Source organism: Ictidomys tridecemlineatus, chromosome 11 (assembly GCF_052094955.1).
Source record: "Ictidomys tridecemlineatus isolate mIctTri1 chromosome 11, mIctTri1.hap1, whole genome shotgun sequence".
Classification (NCBI taxonomy): domain Eukaryota; kingdom Metazoa; phylum Chordata; class Mammalia; order Rodentia; family Sciuridae; genus Ictidomys; species Ictidomys tridecemlineatus.
Window position 1 is genome coordinate 100,799,977 of NC_135487.1, and position 18,943 is coordinate 100,818,919.

General features: G+C 41.0%; 3 pseudogenes; all 3 read left to right on the forward strand.

The window, feature by feature from the left end:
* The first annotated feature begins 9,561 nt into the window (after positions 1-9,561).
* Positions 9,562-11,973, forward strand: LOC144368628 (plakophilin-4 pseudogene; annotated as a pseudogene).
* Positions 11,974-12,279: 306 nt separating this feature from the next.
* On the forward strand, positions 12,280-13,302 carry LOC144368217 (plakophilin-4 pseudogene; annotated as a pseudogene).
* Positions 13,303-13,374: 72 nt separating this feature from the next.
* Positions 13,375-15,970, forward strand: LOC144368629 (plakophilin-4-like; annotated as a pseudogene).
* Positions 15,971-18,943: the final 2,973 nt, after the last annotated feature.

The following is an 18,943-nucleotide window of genomic DNA, read 5'->3' on the forward strand; positions in this document are numbered from 1 at the left end:
TGTGCTTGGTATTGCAGGGGAGGGAAATTGCTCCCACAATCTCCACAGCTGATTGTGAAACAGAACCCTCTTGAAATGAAAGCTTCAAACTCTTTTAACCTCTGAACTTCTTCATACTGAGGAAGGAGGCTGATGGACTGCCCCTGGCCCTGATAGGCACCACATAGGAGAACCTGAGACTGAGACACGTTTCTGATTAACTCGGCCTAGCTACATATACACTGGGACATTTCCTACCTTGTATCCTACTATATCCCCCTGTTCTCATAAAAGCTTTCCATTCCACCGAGTCACCAAATATGAAGAAGATTTCTGAAAGAAAATGTTCAGAATCTTCCTCAAACCCAGAAAGGAAAGAAACCTGTATTTTCCTTGCTCTCCTAACTCCTGAGTTTTAATGGAGCACAAAACCCATAAAATATGTCTTTCCTTGTGAAAACTTTAAGGAACATAAAGTATTAGGATCACTCCATCATATCTTAGATTGGAGATTTTTTCTAAATGGCAAAGAGGAAAAAATGTGATTTTTTTAAGCTTAAACTTCTATGAGTTTCTTCATATCACTTTTTTTATTCTTAACACTTGTTCTAGGGACTAGTGTAGAAATGGGAAACAAAGCAGACAGAAAGAAACTATTTATTTATAAAAAGTTTGCTTTAATAGCTACCAAAAGCCTGCTATTCTGTCTCTTCCTCCCTGACCATGAGTTATGTTGTCCTTGAACATACAGCTATGACAACCTAAATAAATCTCTACCATACATTTATACATAAATGTCTACATCCTAGGAGCACTCTGAAGACACAGATGGGGCTTCAATACAACTGGGCCTTGCTCACACCACTTATAAACAAGTCAGGGGTGCCATATGCAAGACTTTGCATAGGCTGATGTGGACATCAGTCCCATACTCCCCTGAGGTAGGTTAGGTTAACACAATGGTACAGCCTCCTTAATGGGGGAGGGAGGGTCAATGCAATTGGGAGAATATATTAATAAAAGAAGCAGATTGTGTTGGGCTACAGGTGAGAGGACCTCGAGAAAGCACCACATTCCTTCCCCACATGAACTCAAAAGAGCTCAGACCTGATGGTGCTGTGCAAATTCCAGTCTGGCTTGACCTACAGGAACTACCTGGTCAGGTGTGGATCTGTGAAAGGTGTTTTCTGAGATCCACTGACACTGTCCAGCAGTGCACCACTTACTAGGGTGCTTTTAGAACTCCAAAGAGCCCCAGCATTGATACCACATGACCCTTGTGTAGGAGGCAACTATTTCCTCTGATTTGCCATCTGAGGAGAGCTGCTGAGGTGAGAACCATGCTATGGCAGGTGCTGTGCCACTGAGGCTGTTTAGCAGCTGTGTCACAAAGTCTACTATGCAAATCTTAGGTGTGCTTTGGTTAGTTCTGAGCCTGGTGGAATATGGCTACTGGTGTTTTCTCACTGGCAGGAAATCATTCTATCTTTCTGTCTACCAAACTGGGACCTATCTCTGAGCCTGCACCAGCTTTGGAGGAACCAGGGCCAGATGATCCTCAGCAGACACACAGTTGTACAAAAGGGGAGAGAGGCCCTGGCTTCCTGATGGTTTAGGGACATATGATGGCTTTGCTTCTTGTGAGACTCCAGGAAGGCAAGGGTGTCAAGGCTGGAGTGCACATCAGGGCCCTTAAGAATTTCACCTGCAAGCAAACATAAAAGAATTCTCTTCAGATGGGTCTTTCAGACACTGCTGATGGTGCCTAGAGACTGCAATAAGGGCAAAGAGTATAGGAAGACAGGAACATGGTGGGAGGTGGTTAAGAGGATGAGCCAAGGGGATGCACCGGGTCTGGAGGGTATTCCAGATTCCAGTGTAGAGGATAAGCTTCCCTGTGCACCCAAATCCCTGCTGCCTCAGCCTCTTCCCCACTGCATGCCATAGGGTCAGATTCTACCACTTTCTTTTCATGAGCCAGATCATGCTACAAGTTATGTGGTCTGGGGAGGAAAAAAAAAAGGCCTTTGTATTTTTCCAGGAAAAGAAGGATGGAGCATCAAATACTCACATGAAAACAGCCTGTGGTAGAAAGGAGAGAACATATTGGGGAAAGTGTTACTGTTAATTGTGTGTTCCAGTTTACTTAAGGAGGGGTCAAATCAGCAGGGACCTCAGAGGTCATCTAAGTCTAGGTCTAAATTTTTCAGTTAAGGGGCAGCAGTTCACAGAGATGAAGGGGCCACTCAAAGGGACACAGTTAGAGCCAAGGCATCAGTAAAAAGAGAGAGGGACCTCCACACTGGAGGTAGCCAGTGGGGATGAGAGGCTGCTGGGTTAACTTGGCAGGGACAGGATGAGGCTGTACAGAGGCAATCTTATCCCAGAGAGGCTCAAGAAGAAAAGGAATCATCAGTGAATAACCAAAGAGAATTAGAAAACAAAGGCTTGTTAAACTTTGGCCCAACCTTGATCACACTGTGGAGGGGGTCAAGGCTGTCTGTACAACTTATGAACATTCCTAGGAGCGTGTTCAACTGCTCTGATAAAGTTTACCATCTAAATTTAAAAAGGTTTAATTACTGATTTTTAAACCAATTAGTACACATCAATGTTTTATCCAGAGTATTTCCATGTTATTATTAGCATTTAGCATTTAAGAAAATGTAGAAAATGTCTGGTGCACACTTTAAAACAAACAAAGAACCTTTCCTTTAAACTTTATTGTTTATTTATTATCAATTATTATTTTATATCAGTGAGACCAAGTGGATGTTTCTTCATTTTTTAAAAAAAAAGATATGATGTGTCAAAATCAAATTGCTGTTCTTAAACTAATATGGTGCACTAAAGCCACCGCTTTTAAAAACATATCATAGCCCATCCAGTAATCTGAACAAAGAAAATGCCATTAAGATTAGCTTTAACACTTCATGTGAATGAAGCATCTGTTTCAAACTAAGAGTCTGAATCTACTCAAGGCTCATGAGTTTAATGGTATCATTACTTGGAGTGTGGTATCAAGCACTTTGTTTCCATGGAGTGTAGCCATAGTTGTGTGGTTCTACAGCAGCTTCCAGAACTTCTAACCAGTGTTAGCATGCCTTGATGAAGGTAGAGAGATCACAGACCCAGCCAATGAAGATCTGTTCAAACTGCCTGGGTCATCTTTCAATAAGTAGCCTGGGCTATGACATGTGTCACCTGGACTCCCAGGTAGTCCTCAGGCTTATGATTCTCCTGACCAATTGGTTTATATTGGGCACTCCCTTGGAGCCACATTGAAGCACTATCACCTTTCCAGGAAGTCTGGTCTTTCTTAAGGTCATCTGTGTGCACCTAGTGTGCATGCACTTTTGTATCTGGTCACCTTTGCACACAGTCACCCAATTACACACTGTGCTTAAACAATCTTATTGCTGGCTGGGTCAGTGTGAGGGAATTGAGCATGCAGCACTGGCATTTGATGTCCCTTGAAAGTCAGTTAAATCAATCAGTGGTTTTAGTCCTCCCTCCCATTTCTTTAAATTAAAAAAAAAAATCAGAGGCATTTTTTTCAGCCACTTATTTAAAAATCTTAGTGAAGATAAGTGAACTCAAGGGCACAGAAATGACTAGCTGACTCAAGAGTTATTAGACAGATGCATAAAACAAGTTCTAAATGCAGGCACAGGTAGCAACTTGGACAATCAGCATTTTAGGAAGAACTGGGTTTGTTGTAAGTTCTTTGTGGCTAATGGCATCAACTGTAAAGGTTCCTGTGTCTCAATGACCATGACTTAGTTTTTTTTTTTTTTTTTAAATAAGGATCTATCCATTGATGCTTTTTGTTTTATAAGAATCTTGCACAACCAAGGTTCCACTCTTTCTTTCCTTAGAAGACTAAGGTGGTTGCCTGGCTCAAAGCAGGGCTCATGTGTACCTAGTGGGCAGGAAACCAAGAACTGGGTAGCAGGGTCCAGAACCCAAACAGCTATACCCTGTGGAGTACCAGCACCCCAAGGAAAAGTGGTGTGTGTGTGTGTGTGTGTGTGTGTGTGTGTGTGTGTGTGTGAATGCCCAAATATTTAAGGTAAAAGAGCTTTATCATGTAACAGACCAACTAATCTGGGAGCTTACAGCACACCCAATCACTCTGACCCATGTGGGAAATAACTGTAGTGTTAACAGAGGAGCCAGTATGACCCTGCAGGTGCACTTGGGGAAAGGACACAGGAGATTTGCATCAGGATGTAACTCACTCCCCAGAACAAACTTAGTTCAAGGCAAATTATGCAAAAAGAGTTTTCTCATCTGAGGTAGTATGGACAAGGGGGAGCATGTAGGGGTAGATCCTACCCTCTCCTTGCTTTGGGCTCATTTATTCAGTCTCTAGAAGGAATTTCTTCATGAAACTTAGAAGACCTGATGCTTCCCAACTGTCTGGGACAGCAGATTTTGTACAATTTCAGGCCTAACATCTGGCCCTCTCTGGGGCCTCTGTCTCACCCATAGCAGCCTCAACCCCAGAGACCTGGTTTCTGCTGATGGCTGGGAAAGAATGAGCAGAGGCATCTCAAATCCCAGTTTGCAGCCCCTGTCACAAACTTTCCTGAGCCATGGAATGAGCCTGGTGTCTCAGGAGTGCCCAAAGCAGAGGTGGTAATGGCATTGCAATTCTTCACATTCTGAGGTATCTAGTGCTGCCAGAAGTCTGGTTGGGTAACTGAGAAGCTACACCATGATGTCAGTGATGTTTCATGTGCATTTCTCTATAAGAAGCAGAGGCAGGAGCAGCTCCATGCTCTCCCTTCTCCTACTTGTTTGGTTGGTGCTGGGCTGACTGTGGGACACTTTAAACACAGAGCAAGTAGAAAACTACATCAGTGTCACTGTATATCCTCCAGCATTAGACGCGGAGTAACCAGCTATGGAGGTAACAGTGAAGAAGGGCCCATCTGTGTTGTCACATAGTCACCTCTGCTCACACAGAAGCAACTTCACATGCACCCCATGGACATTTCCTCTGTCAAAGTCCCCCAATCTGCAATAACCAAGGAAATCTCTACTGAAGGTTAGTTCCAAGAATCTCACTTTGAAATCAGCAGCATTAACAATGTTTCAGAAATATTTCTTCTGTCCAGTGTAATCATAGTTTTACTCAAGCTCTAAAAAGTATTAAAAAAAACTTCAACTTTCCCCTAACTACATTTATTTATAAATATCTGAGAAGGTACCTGTCCACATGAAATTTGATTTTTAGAGCTAATAAAAATCCTGGATAAAAAATTAAATAAAAAACATCCTGGATATAAGCAGAGACCCGAAGCCTGAGCCCTCTGTGCACATGACAGGGGAGCAGACCAGGCCACCCTTCCTAAAAGCAGGGTAGGGGTAGGTGCTAAGATGCTGATTGCAGCACAGGAACAGGCAGTGCTTGGGGACTCAGAGGTCCTGACGTAATAGTGCATCAGGGCCACCATAATGCTTCTCAGGAACCCCATTTTCTGCTATTTTTAGACCTCAGTACAGCTAGTGCCAAAGTTGAGCAAGGAATTTAACCAAACTATGAGAAGAAAATGGGCCAGGACAGAAAGGAACACAGGAAGGAAAGAGAAAGTAAAGAGGATTTTGTTTGTTTGTTTGTGGTGCTTGAGATTGAACACAGGGCCTAGTGCATGCAAGGAAGCACTCTATCAACTGAGCTATATCCCCAGTCCTAGTGAAGAAGATTTGAGGGGAGGAATGAGAAAGCTGGAGGGAACACTATGGTAGGTCACCACTCATCAGCACCCGTCACCTGGAATGATGGTGAATGGAGGGCAGACCATCTGGGACTAGATGCAGCTTTTCAGAGCAATAAAAAACATGCACATGATGTCAGCTGGACTTTCAGGGAGAATTGGGGCTGTTTTTTTTTTCTCCATCTCAGGGACCAGACAATCACATTTCTGTGAATCCCATATCCAGGAAAAGGTTGACCTAACAATATTGCCTAATTACTGACTGGCCCTCCTGTGCCCCACCAACCTCCTCAGGGTGACCTAGGATCATAAGCCCAGCTGACCCCCCAGTTGCCTCCCTCACCTTCCTTGCAGGGACACTACCAATCTGACAAGCATGAGCAGGAGGATTCCACTTGAGGATGTCTGTCCTTGTGCTCCCACAGATCCCCAACTTGGGAGAGGAATGAGTCCAATGAGCATCTGCTGAAAAGCATCCAGACTTTGCTTTCTGACATCTTGAACTACCTCCTCAAGTCTGGGCAGAGTGTCCACCTGCTGCCCTGAAGTCCACTCCAAAGAGACTAAAAATAAGGGGAAACTCCTCCTCTTTAGGAAGAAGGAGAAGGAAGAGACATTTTTCTTGAAGTAAAACAACTCTGCTACCAAATATGCTTCCACACAGCCATGGTAAGAAGTGCTGGGCACCTGGTCCAGAAACCAACAGTACCCAACCTGAGGACAGCAAAGAGAAGGAATTCCCAGGCAGCCTGGAATTGATTTGATTCTGGAGAGAGGAACTGGTAGAGTTTGCAACAGACTCTCCACCAACCCTTCCTGCACTTTGGATTTTTGGGTTTCACAGTTAAGTTATTTTGTCTACACCTATACCATAATTTCCCTCCTGCCTGTGAGAGCTCTCCCATGCACCTGTCATTCTCCTCATTTCACAATGCCCAACAAATAATGGCTGTTCCCACTGAACAGGGAAAGTCTGGCTGGCCTTAGGCTGATGAGGGAGGGGCTTGTGGTAAGCAAGATGAAGTTGTGGATTTATTAAGGCCGGGGACATGGAAAAGAAAACCTCCAAAATAACCAAGGTCATTTGCAGCCATTATCTCCAAGGAAATGTGGCCAAACCCACTTCTAAGCCCTAGTAGTGATCCACAACCAACAAACATCAATAGTTTTAAAGTTGGGTCTTGGAATCCTGTGGCATTCATCTTGGTACCTTTGAGACACTGTATTTTTATCTCACCAGTCTCCCTATCAGCGCAGGTGCAATCTTATGATCTGTTAAGGGCTAGTATGGAACCCTGATTGCTCAACACTTGAAGGTGCTGATAGGAGCAGCAAGGAGAACTGAGCCCCACTCCTTGCCTGCATCATGAGACAGACAGGTGCATATCAGCATGTATCCAGGATTATAGTAAAGAGCTTCCAAACATTCTAAGTAGTTTAAATCCACAGTTCCCAGTATTTAAACTAAATATTTCAATAAAGTGCATATGGGACAAATATGCTAAGATCCAATAAGAATTTCTCAGTGCTTTGGAGATAAAAGCATAGATAGAAGATTCCACTGAAAGCTCAGGGCCCAGGCAAATCACATCTGTGTTCTGCCAAAGACCCCACATCCTGGAAATTTTATAAAGCTGAAATGAGGATGAATTGCACATCACGGAAAATTGTCAAAGGAAAAACACTCCTTGAGTCTGGAAGAGAGGGCTGCCTCAAAAGTGCAAAATACTCCTAGAAATTGCCTAAAACAAGCCTACTTAATTCTCAGTTCTAACTAGATGTTTCTAAAAATCACCCTCCACACCACTTCAGCAATTTTATCACTCTGGTATCCTTATGCTTTTTGCATCGTTTTTACATTTTAACGATATACATATATGACTTATCTAAGGGTACATATGACTTACTTTTGTGTTTCTATTATTCATTTTTTAAACTTATCCCTCTTATTAAAACACATTTTTTTTATTATAATTAGTTAAAAGATTTCCTATGTAGTTCATCCAAAGCCCCTGTTTAAAATGAATCTAGCAAGAAATGCATGTTTAATTATGCATTATTTCACAATACTTTGATGATGATTTTCATTATTATTACTGTATGGAAAAATAAGACAAGATGAAGTTTAAATTGTTTCACTTGATAGTTTTGCTATAACAGTCAATGCCTCCATCAAATAAAAACAAATATGCAGCAGCAATTAATCAAATTAATAGGAAAATATAGTGCAAATGTGCACCCACAATGAGATGGAAAGGCAAAAGCCAAAACCAAAGGCAAAAATATGGAGAATATCATGAATTCTGTGTGCATTCACACAGTTATCACAAATATTTATTGGTAGAAATGGAATTTCAAAGAATGGTCTTCAGACACGTGTAGTAAAACTTCCTTAAATACAAAGAGCCCCTTCAACCTGTAAAAATGTTGAAGATTGGTAAATAATGAGTAAAAAAATAAAATCATGCAGAAAGAAAGAAAAAAACACTTTTTGATAAACTTTTTAAAAAAAATTTCTAATTGAAGTTCTCTAAAGGGAGACGTTTAGGTAAATTTCCCACTTCGTGTGTATTGATTGCTGGGAAAATGGAGTTTAGACAAATCAATTTGTGCCATTCCCAACTCCCTCTTGGGAACAGCTTGACCATCTCCTATGTTCCTGGAAGAAATCTGTCAGGAGAGGCTGCGCAGCATTGGGTGGGGGCACTGCAGGAGCCAGGTGCACACTTCTGTGTGCACATCCTGGGGCAGCCTCCCATGTGCTTTTTACCTCCCCTGCACTTCTCTGACCTCCCAGCTGGGTCTCTGCACCAAGTCCTCAGCTCCTAGCCTGGCATAGGCCCCCTCATGTCTTTTTCTTCCAGCATGGTGCCTGCCTTCCTTCTACACTTCTGCCTGGCACTTTATCTCTGCCTCTTCTGCCTTCCTCTTTTCTTCCTTGGTCTCCTTGTACTGCCACTTGGGGATCTGCAGGTGGCTTCTATCCTTGGCATTGCCCCTGAGGGCTATTTTCTCCCCCTGGAAGGTGGGCACCTGCACCTTGCTGATGTAGACCCTGGGGACCACCACACCCAGCCACACACTTCTGTGGCACAGGAGCTGCAGGGACAGTAATCTGGCCTTCTGCCAGGCAAAGGCTGACCCTTGGGCCCATGGTAGGTAGGGAAACAGGGAACTGACTCATGGAACCTTCTCTCTGAAGGCCCCCATAGCATCAGAAGTCCAGAATTGCTGTCAAACACCTTCCACTTTGCCCCTCTCTTGGAAAAGAGTGTCCTGGTTACCCCTAGCTGTAGGACTTCCTGCACTGACTACTGCCTTTTTCCCACCCGGGGAGGAACCTCAGGGTACACGGTTAGGCAGATGCTGGCTACAGAGAGACTATGAAAGTTTGTGGTCATTCTGACCACATGGTCAAGGACTACCCAATTCTCCACGCACCATCTTAAGCAAGGACCACAGAAACTCAGTGAGCCCCTGCTAGCGGTTTTTAGAGGCTACAGGCTTCAGAACTGCCTCAGGGGACAATGGGACCTCTGGCTTGTACATCTCCTCTAACTGTTCAGGACAGGGTCACTTCAACAGCCTCTCCATGGGTCTGATGGCCTTCACCCAGCCTGTGTGAGTGGACCAATCCTGAGGCCACATTGGGTGATGGGTGTCCCTTGCATGTGCATCTGTCCCTGCCAGTATCAGGGCTCTGACACACTCCTCTTGGCTCTTAAATGTGGCTTTCATCAAGATACTAAAGCCAAACACATTCCTCCTTTTAAAGTCAAGACGAGGGGAAATAGTTGTACTGCCAATTGAAGTTAACTTGGGGGCTCTGTGCTAAGGCCACCATAGAGTTCACAAAGCCATGGTAGCAGGCAACAGTAAGGCTGGTCTTGCCATTGTGGTCTGTCTCTTGCCATCTCCTCGATGTGCAGGCCCCACTGCACCAGTGCCTGTAGCAGCCCTATGCCATTGGCACAGGCAGTACATAGGAAGGTGGCTGCCTCCAGGATACCCTCCAGGATGCTGTCTGTGTTCACCAAACTGCACCTCTCCTCCTGCTCAAAGGGTAAAAGGAATCCTCTGTAGTGATGCTACAGATGTCCCCAGAAAAGCACTGGCCTTCATGCTCCAGCCCAGCGGAAAATCGAAATGTCAGATTTCTACTCCAACATGTAAAGAGCTTCAAAGTCATCACCTATCCAAACAACAAGAAAGAGGTTAGAAAACTTAAATCAACAGCTCTTATTATATTGAAATAAGTTCCCAAGAAATTTACCTGCCCCAAGTATTAAAAACACAGGCTAAAACAGGGAATCCCACCTCACCAACAGGAAAAGTTACTGGAGCAAGCAAATTGTAGAACACTTAAATGCTTATTGAAAAATCTGTAGAACTTGAGGGGGCCCTGGTTCAAAAGTTATGCTTTCTCAGGGCAGAGATCGGGGAGCATGCCCACACTTTTGTGACTTTTACCTCTGGGAAATGATTATTCAACTTGTTGTTGAATAATGTGACACAATTACCTAAGGAAAACAGCACAGAGGAAGTAAGACTTATTTTGGGTTATAGTTTCAGTTCAGGTTGGCTGTCTCTACTGCCTTTGGGTCTGAGTAGAGCAGAATATAATGGTGGAAAGATGTGCTGGAGGAAAGCTGCTTAGCTCATGGTGGCCAGGAAGAGATAAAGGGAAAGAGAAACAAAAATAAAAAAGGGCAAGGGGACAAGAAATACTATTATAAGGCCTGCCTCCAGTGACCTTGTACCTTCAACCCTGCCCCACTGCTTACAGTCTCACCTCCTATAGTCAACTCAGCTATTAATAGATCCATCTACTCATGAGAGAAGAGTCCTCCTGCTGGGGTCACTCTTTTTTTAATATTTATTTTTTAGTTGTAGTTGGACACAATACTTTATTTTAATGTGGTGCTGAGGATCTAACCCAGGACCTGTCATGCGCTAGGCATGCGCTCTACTGCTGAGCCACAACCCCACCCCAAGTCTCACTTTTTAACATTGTCGCATTGGGGACCAATGCCATCATTCTCTGGGGGAAATTCCAAATCCAAACCATAAGAGAACTCAACCAGGTTCTCCTGAAGAAGATCAGAAAAAATCCCCAGAAGACTGATACTCTATCATTAGTACTTGGTAAAAATCTATAGTAAGCAAAACAGTGTGAAATTGGTTGAAAAAAAAAACAACCTGATATAACAATGGAAAGAATACAGAGGTCAGAAACAATCCTACAGAAATAAGCCAACTGTTCTTTAACAAAAATTGACTGTCAATTTAATGGAGAAAGGCAAGTGAAAAACAATAAATGTGGCTGGAAGAACTGCACATCTACATGCAAAAATGGAGCCTAGAGTGTGGTCTTCTACCTTTCACAGTATGGATCACATATATAAATGTAAGATTCCAAAGTATAAGACTCCTCGCTATGGTGTGGATGTTATCTGAATGTGTCCTCCAAAGATTCATATGGTGGATACTTGTTCTCCACTGTAGCAGTACTGAGATGATGGTGATGAGTTAAATCAGGGGGAGTAACCTCAGCAGGGATTTATGAAGTTATCCATGATTCCCTGACTGGGTCAGTTCCTGTGAGATCATATTGTTGTAAAAGAGGAGTCTCATCTGTCTTCCTGACCTGGAAAGAGAAAAGTCTTCTCCTGAGCAGACCTCATTGGTGGAGGAGGGGCAACCACAGACCTGCAAGGAAGCTGCCTCAGGTATAGAGCCAGACACCACAGCCACCACTAGTCCATCTTCCTTCAAGGAGAAGGAGCTTGAGTTTCAACCACTCACCACAGAACTAGAAGTGGAAAGGCAGATTGTTGTCAGTCACCTAGAAAGGTGCAGACTTGCAGCAAAATCACCAAGCATGCTACCACCAGCTCAACTAAGTCATTTCCTTGGAGATCAACAGATGTGCCATATCCTGAGCATCTCTAAGCAAATCTTGAGTTGCCAACACTGTTCACCCCAACAACTATCTCATCAGGTCAGAGCCATAACAAGGGATCCTCTATTCACCAGAACAGACTTCTCTCCATGAAAGATCATTGGGTAATTCAAAACATTCAACACAAATGAATTCTTATACTGACTGTGGACACCAGGAAGCGGGGAGTTTCCACAACAACCAGAATGTGATCAAGGCAGATAATAGCAGCATTCATTCATAGGATCAACCAATAACCATTTTGTGAGGGATTAAAGAACTGAAGGATAAACACTGGTTCAGCACAGGGATGGCTCCTTGAAGCAGTAACAGAATTCCTCTGGGTAGTGAATTTGGCTCCCTATCAGTGACCAACTCCCAACCTTGAACTCTAGTGCAGTTCTTCCACCACTCAGCTCACACAGTCTCTCTTACTCACGGAGACCCTCCTTCCCAGGAGCTGTGTGGCAGATTGGTCCAGTCACCTTCTGACAGACCTCCAGTCCTAACAGAATAGTCCCTCAATGCCAATCTACCTCCAGAGTGGGATCCCCACGGACCCTGACAGTTGCACAGACTCAAAAAGATGCCCCATCATAAGGCCAGGTGGGGTCATCACTACCCAAATGCTCAGGAATGATCGCAGCACCACAGCATCTGAGATCTCCACTGCAAAGGAGTGTTCATGGGATGAAGCAATTTGGACAGCAGTAGGACATTTACAAGATGGTTGTTCCACTTTGGCCAGACACCCCTACTACTTACAGAGTTCCTATGCCTGTCAGCACAGCCAGCTAAGACCTTCCTTGGCCTATGTCTTCTGTATATAAGAGGAGGACCTATTACATCCCAGTGTACCACAGCCCATACCAAAGAACTGTGGAGCTCCAAAGATGGCAGATGGCTCTTAATCACACAGGCTCAGGTGTTGGGAATCTACAAAAGACATCCAGCCAAAAGAGAACCCTTCCATACTGAACAAATAATTACTCTCTAAACACCATAGCAACCTACACGGAGCCCTACAGGCCAGTACAGAGTCCAGTTCAAGAATGCAATTGTAATGGGCTTCAGCAGGCAAGACTGGCTGATGATGGCACCACAAAATTCTCACCAAGTAATAGCATCCATAAAGACTCCAGGGAGTTTGCATGGCAAAATCCTGAGTTGGCTGAGGTCATTCATATGCTGCAGCACCAGTTAAACTCTGCCCAAGCAAACACAGCAGGCTACTTCCAGCACTTGTGCTTTGATGACAGACAAGTGAAGATGGAGGTGTGTAAGGTAGGGGGAAGCAAGCACCTGTTTTGAGCCCGTGGACCACAAAATTTTGGAAGGTCAGAAAAATGCTTGTATTTCCCTCTAAAAACTTGTTTTTTGAAAGTTCACAGATTAAAACCAAATAGCCACAGAAAATGTTGGTCGGTACCTGCCTTCTTGAAACTGTTGAAGAAATCTATTGATGCAGAAGTAAGGGAGGCTGTTACAGTTTATTGGGGTTTATTTTATTTTGATGCCATAAAGATGACAGTCATCCAAGATGCCCTCTCTTCCTTCACAAACACTCTGATTATTCCACTTTGTAGGTGGAATAACTTTTTTTTTGTCTTAACAATCTCAACTACCCTATTTTCCTCAATCCCTGGGGCCACCTACTGACAACTGCAGTCTCCAGTTTAAACTATTCCATAGTGGTGGCATGTCAACTACCTGTTGGTATTACTTTGAAAAATGATGCACTGTGGATCAAGACTTGGTGTGATGCATATTCATGTTGGAAGACTGAAGAGGTACAATATGCTCTGAGCCTCCATCACTGTCCTCCACAAACGTATTTTCATCTTCTTTATGTGGAAGAAAAGATTTTAAAGTACAAGCCAAATGATTTTCATTGGTGGAACTGAAACAAAAAAGTAACTAAAAAACAAGAAACTTGGTTATTGATTAAACAGACATTTAAAAAAAAAACTATTCTAGTGATTGATGTGTTTATTATCTGCCTCAAAAGCCAGGGTTGGAGGTAGAATTTTGAATATGGATGGTGTTGCTTTCATCATTATACCCAATTTTTGAAAACAGCAAGCCCCATTTGACCACTAACTTCAGCCTGAGTGTTCCTGCTGCTTTGAAGTAATCAAATGGTGTGCACTGATATTTTACCTGAGCTGCTACCTGTTACAGACTTGAACTTCTGCTGAAGTTGAAAGCAAGAGTCCCTGTCTACAAAGGGAAACAAGCAAAACAAAACCATAAAGATCTAAAGTGTTCATTGGTGATGTTTAAAAAAATCTTGGTTTCAGCTTTCAGGAGTTAATATTTTTGTTCTAATCTGTTAACTGGATATGGTTGATTTATATTGGGTTTTTTAAACTGTGGAGCTTTCATGTTTCATGTAATTTAGTCTTAAGAGAGTTTTTACTTAGTTACCAGAGCTTTTGATAATGTGGTTGGCAACAAAACAGAAACTATTTAGAAGTGTAATAAAACTTCATTCTTTGAGTATTGGGACAGTTCATTCAGATCTTACTCTAAAAGCATCTGGGTATATTAAAAGATTCAAACAGTGATCTCTGTGGAGGAATATTCTGCAGTTATCTAACATAAGCCTGATTTGCAGTGATCTTGAAGTAGTTCTGCAAAATCTGGTATTACTATGTAAAGTTATTGCTTTTGGTAAATTTTTGGACCCATTTATTAATAAACAAATATGGATTTGAAAAATTTTAAACTATATAATTTGTGCTGCCACAGAAACTTGCTCTTGTTTACCAGATATAATTCCCCAATTCATTGATGAGAAGGGATATAAACTCTAAACTCATTTAGTTATGGGGAGTGTATTTACTGTGAGGAAGATGACACAGATGCCATCAGAGCTTTGTGACTCAACCGGGGTCTTTTCACTGATAAACTATACATGGTAGGTGTGCATTCATTACAAATAAATGTATTTACCAAGGCAGAGCCACTTTGAAGAGTGAGTTTTGTCTTGTGTTTAAAGGGAACACAAGCATATATTCACACTTCAAGATTTGTACTTGCTAGAGAATCTGTTTTAATATGGTGGTTTGGCCTATGATTATTTATAGGTTTTACAAATTTAGAATCACTTTCTCTTGAGGGTGGCTCATATTTTTCAACTGTGCACATAAAATTGAGTTGAAGTTCACTGTGCCTTTTTTCTTTATCCAAATTTTGAGTTAAAGCTTCATATGGTAACTGCATTCTGTTTAGACACTATAATATACATTTTTTAAATGTGTAGTGTTCACTGAAAATAGGAATAACAAAATCAAATCAAATTATGGTCACAAATGTTGGTGAAACCATTAAAGTGCAAATTGTCTGAATATTGTGTATTGTTCCCCTTCCAATTTAGTTTTTTTTACAGACTCTCATACTTAACTGACAGTTATCTTTAAAATTTTGCATACATTGAGATTAAAATTCAGCTTTACTATGATGATTCCTATTTCTTCTTGGGCTTTAAGTGCAAACTAACATGTAAGCAAACATTAGCATCAAAGCAGACATATGTGTGCATTTGCTTGATTCCGTTTGTTATGACCTTACCAGTTCTGAATTGGAATTATACCATCTCATAGACAAAGGAAACTAAGTATATGGCTGCACTTTTAAGTTCTCAGAACAGTGTTTTAAAAATTGCATTATTTTCATTTTTTAAAACTCAGTTAAAATAGACTAAAATGTTCTTTCAAAATAAGTATCTAAAAGTGTTTTTATTTTCATATATGGACTTAAGTTTTGTAACAAAAATTTAAAAAATGCTGCTATCGAATAAAAACAAAAGGATATGTGGAATCAGAAACATTTTATTATACCTATGTCAACATTAGACTAAGACCAATTCAAATCACATCCTTCCTCATCCACCATCAACCAACAGGTCACCCATCATTCAGTCAATCAGTATCACTTCTTTCTTGCCAGCACTGTTGCGAATCAGAGACAGTCATTCTGGATAGGATATGATCCAGTCACCTGTGCAGTATTTCATTAGCCAAGGGGATGCCACATATAAAGGCCTGTACCCTGGTTCCAGTAACCATTACCAATTTACAGCAGTTCCTATTTCTCGGCAGCAAGAGAACAAAATAGATGGCTACAGCATCACCTGCTGTATTATAATCAGATGACTCTCCAGAAAGAACATTGATGGATACAGATTGGATTTGCAGTCTCCTCTTAGCTATGCAGATCCTTATTTTGATAACTGAGTAGACTCTCCAGCTTCTACTGATTACTCGACAAACACTACGGACTGAAATACACCACAAATTACTTCGACTTGTATTTCACTAAATGACCTTTTACAGAGCAGAATAGAAGCAGGGGAGCTTTCACTGCAGAGAGGAAGAGATGACTGTCCCAGCTTCTGAAGACAAAGTGAATAATTTCTACCTGCATCTTGATTATTATTGTCGTTGTTATTCTTTGCACTATTGGAGATTGAACCCAGGGCCTTTCACATACTAGGGAAGCAATGTGCCACTGAGGTCCATCCCAGCCGTTTTTATTTTATTTTGTGACAGCATCTCACTGAGTTTCCCAGGCTGGCAGTGAACTTGAGATCTTCCTAGCTCAGCTTCCCAGGAAGTGGAATTGCTGTTGTACACCATCCTGCTCAGCCCTCTACCTATATTATTATTTTTATTATTGTAATTTTTTGTTGTAGATGGATACAATATTTTATTTATTTATGTGGTTCTGAGGAATGAACTCAGTGCCCATGCATGCAAGGCAAGCACTCTACCACTGAGCCACAACCCCAGCCCCTTTACCTTTATTTTTTATGGGACCATCAATGAATTGAATTTGCTTGATTCCGTTACACATCAGTGAAAATGGATCTTCTTTGCCAGTCCTCTGAGTCAAGTGCTAATCTTTACACAAGCAGAAAAAAAGTGTCACCAGTTTTTGGTGTGTACTTTCATGCAATTGAATTCATATTAAAAAAATTATCTCACCCACTTTATTGTATTGCTCTTTTATATATTGCTGGAATTAATTTATTAATGCTTTATTACAAAATTTGCATATATGATCATGAGGGTTATTGATCTATAGGTTTTGGGCTTCTTTGGCTTTTTTTTTTTTTAAGAAGGCGGGGATCTCTTTAGTATTGTATAAAGGTCCTGATGACTTCACAAAATTAATCATGAAGTATTTCCTCCTTCTCCATTTTCTGAAAAAAAATTCTATAGCATTTTAATGTTTTTATTTGTTAATAGAATTGCCCAGTTAATCAATGTGGACCTACAGATTACTTTTTATTATTAATATAGTTTTAATAATAGAGCACGAGTCAAGTTATTTGTTTCATTTTGAGTACGTTTAGTACCTTGGGATTTTCAAGAAATGGATCCACATTTGAATTTTTGTATGTAGGGTAGTTAATAATGTTATAATACTTTCATATTATGCTCTTGATCTTTTTAGGATCTTTAATGATATCTTATTGTCATTCTTGATAATACTAATGTGTGTTTTCTTTCTTTTTTCATAAATGCCAGTTAGAATGTTATTATTTTTTACTTTTTCAGAGAATGGTATTCTATTTTCTCATAAAAAATTAGAGGAAGAATTGGGCAAGAGAGGATCTGAACAGTGGAGTTGGAGGGTCAAAAGAGTCACCAAAGTGTTTATGCATGAAAGCTGATATATCTGGTAGCCCAAGTGTGACCTCAAAGAAAGAAGTGCTGGACTCACAGAGAGAGTTATTCCTTTGTGGTCTGCAGCCAAATATCTGGTTATGGGCCTGATGCCACTGTGGGTCTGTGCTGGCTGCAGTCATGAAAGAAGAGCTCCATTCAACTGGAGAACAAAAGAAAGCTGGAATCCACAAGTACCTCTCCACCTGTCCATCACCACACTTAGCCAGAAGAGTCCTAAAATAATAATGTGGGCTTACTCTCATACACATTTCTCTTTTCACTAATTTCTCTTTAGGCCAATTTTGAGAAGTGTACAACAAAGGAAATTATGGGGAACTTAGTCCTAATTAGCTGAGTTGACATGGCACAAAATAGAAGATCCCTAAAATAGATTTGCAGACAAGAAAAATTACCAGAAAAAAGAGCAGTTGATAGTTTTAAAAATATGGAATTTATAAATGTGCATGGACCAATACAATAGCTCCAAAATACATGTTGAAAAAAATGACAAGAACTAAAGGAAATCTACTGTCACATATAAAGTTATAAACACTTGCTGTCTGTAAAGAATAGAACAAGTACAAGAAAAAGTGTGTATGGCTATAAAGGATTTGAACACCACAAGGGTTTATAAATTATTATATCCAGCAGATAGAGAAGACAAATTCATTTTAGCATTACATGAAACATTCACTAAAAGTAAACTGTCTGGTAGATCATTGTTATAGACTTAATCTTGTATTTTCCATACACACTATGTGCTTAATGTTGAGTGCCCAGCTGATGACACTATTAGGGGTGATGGAAACTTTGAGAGCTGGGCCCTATTTTGAGGAAGTTAAGTCATTTGAGACATACTCTACAAGGGGATATTGGGACCTGTATCCCTTCCACTTTCTCAAATCCCCCACACCATGACGTGAACACCTTTGCTCTACCACATGACCCCAACAAAAGTGTTTGGCTTTACCACAGGTCAAAGGAAAGAGGTCAAGAAACAATGGACTAAAACTCTCAAAATATTAGCTTAAACAAGTATTTTCTTGTTTTAAGTAGTTTTTCTTAGGTATTTTGTCAGTGTTTGTAAGTTACCTACTACAATCATAAAGTGCACCTCAAAATTTTAAGAATTTTTTCAGAATATAATATTTGACAACATAATTAAATTATGTAACAACAATGTAAATATCTGAAAGGTAACCAAACCTTTTGGAATTTGACTAATGTATTTCTTTAAAAAATACATGTAGTATGATAGTCAAGCCAAAGTGACTCTATTCTATTTAGTAATTCCATTTTGTAAAACAACCATTACAAATAGAAAGGTCGTGACTGGGGCAGGTTGTTTTTTTGTTTGTTTGTTTTTGTTTTTTGTTTTTGCTATGGAAATCTTTAAGAACACAGAACTACTTATTGGTGCATTATTTCTGTAACTAGGGTAATGGGACTGTGTTTCTGTAATTGGGGTGACTGGACTAATTGTGATTGGCTAAGCGTCCTGCCACCAGACTGCACTTTCCAGCTTCTATAACTTGGCTTGCTTGCATTTTCAAGACCCTGCAAATGTCCCTTTCACGGTTTTCAGGCTTATGAAGAGTGCCCTTGAAATTGTTTGGGGCTGATCA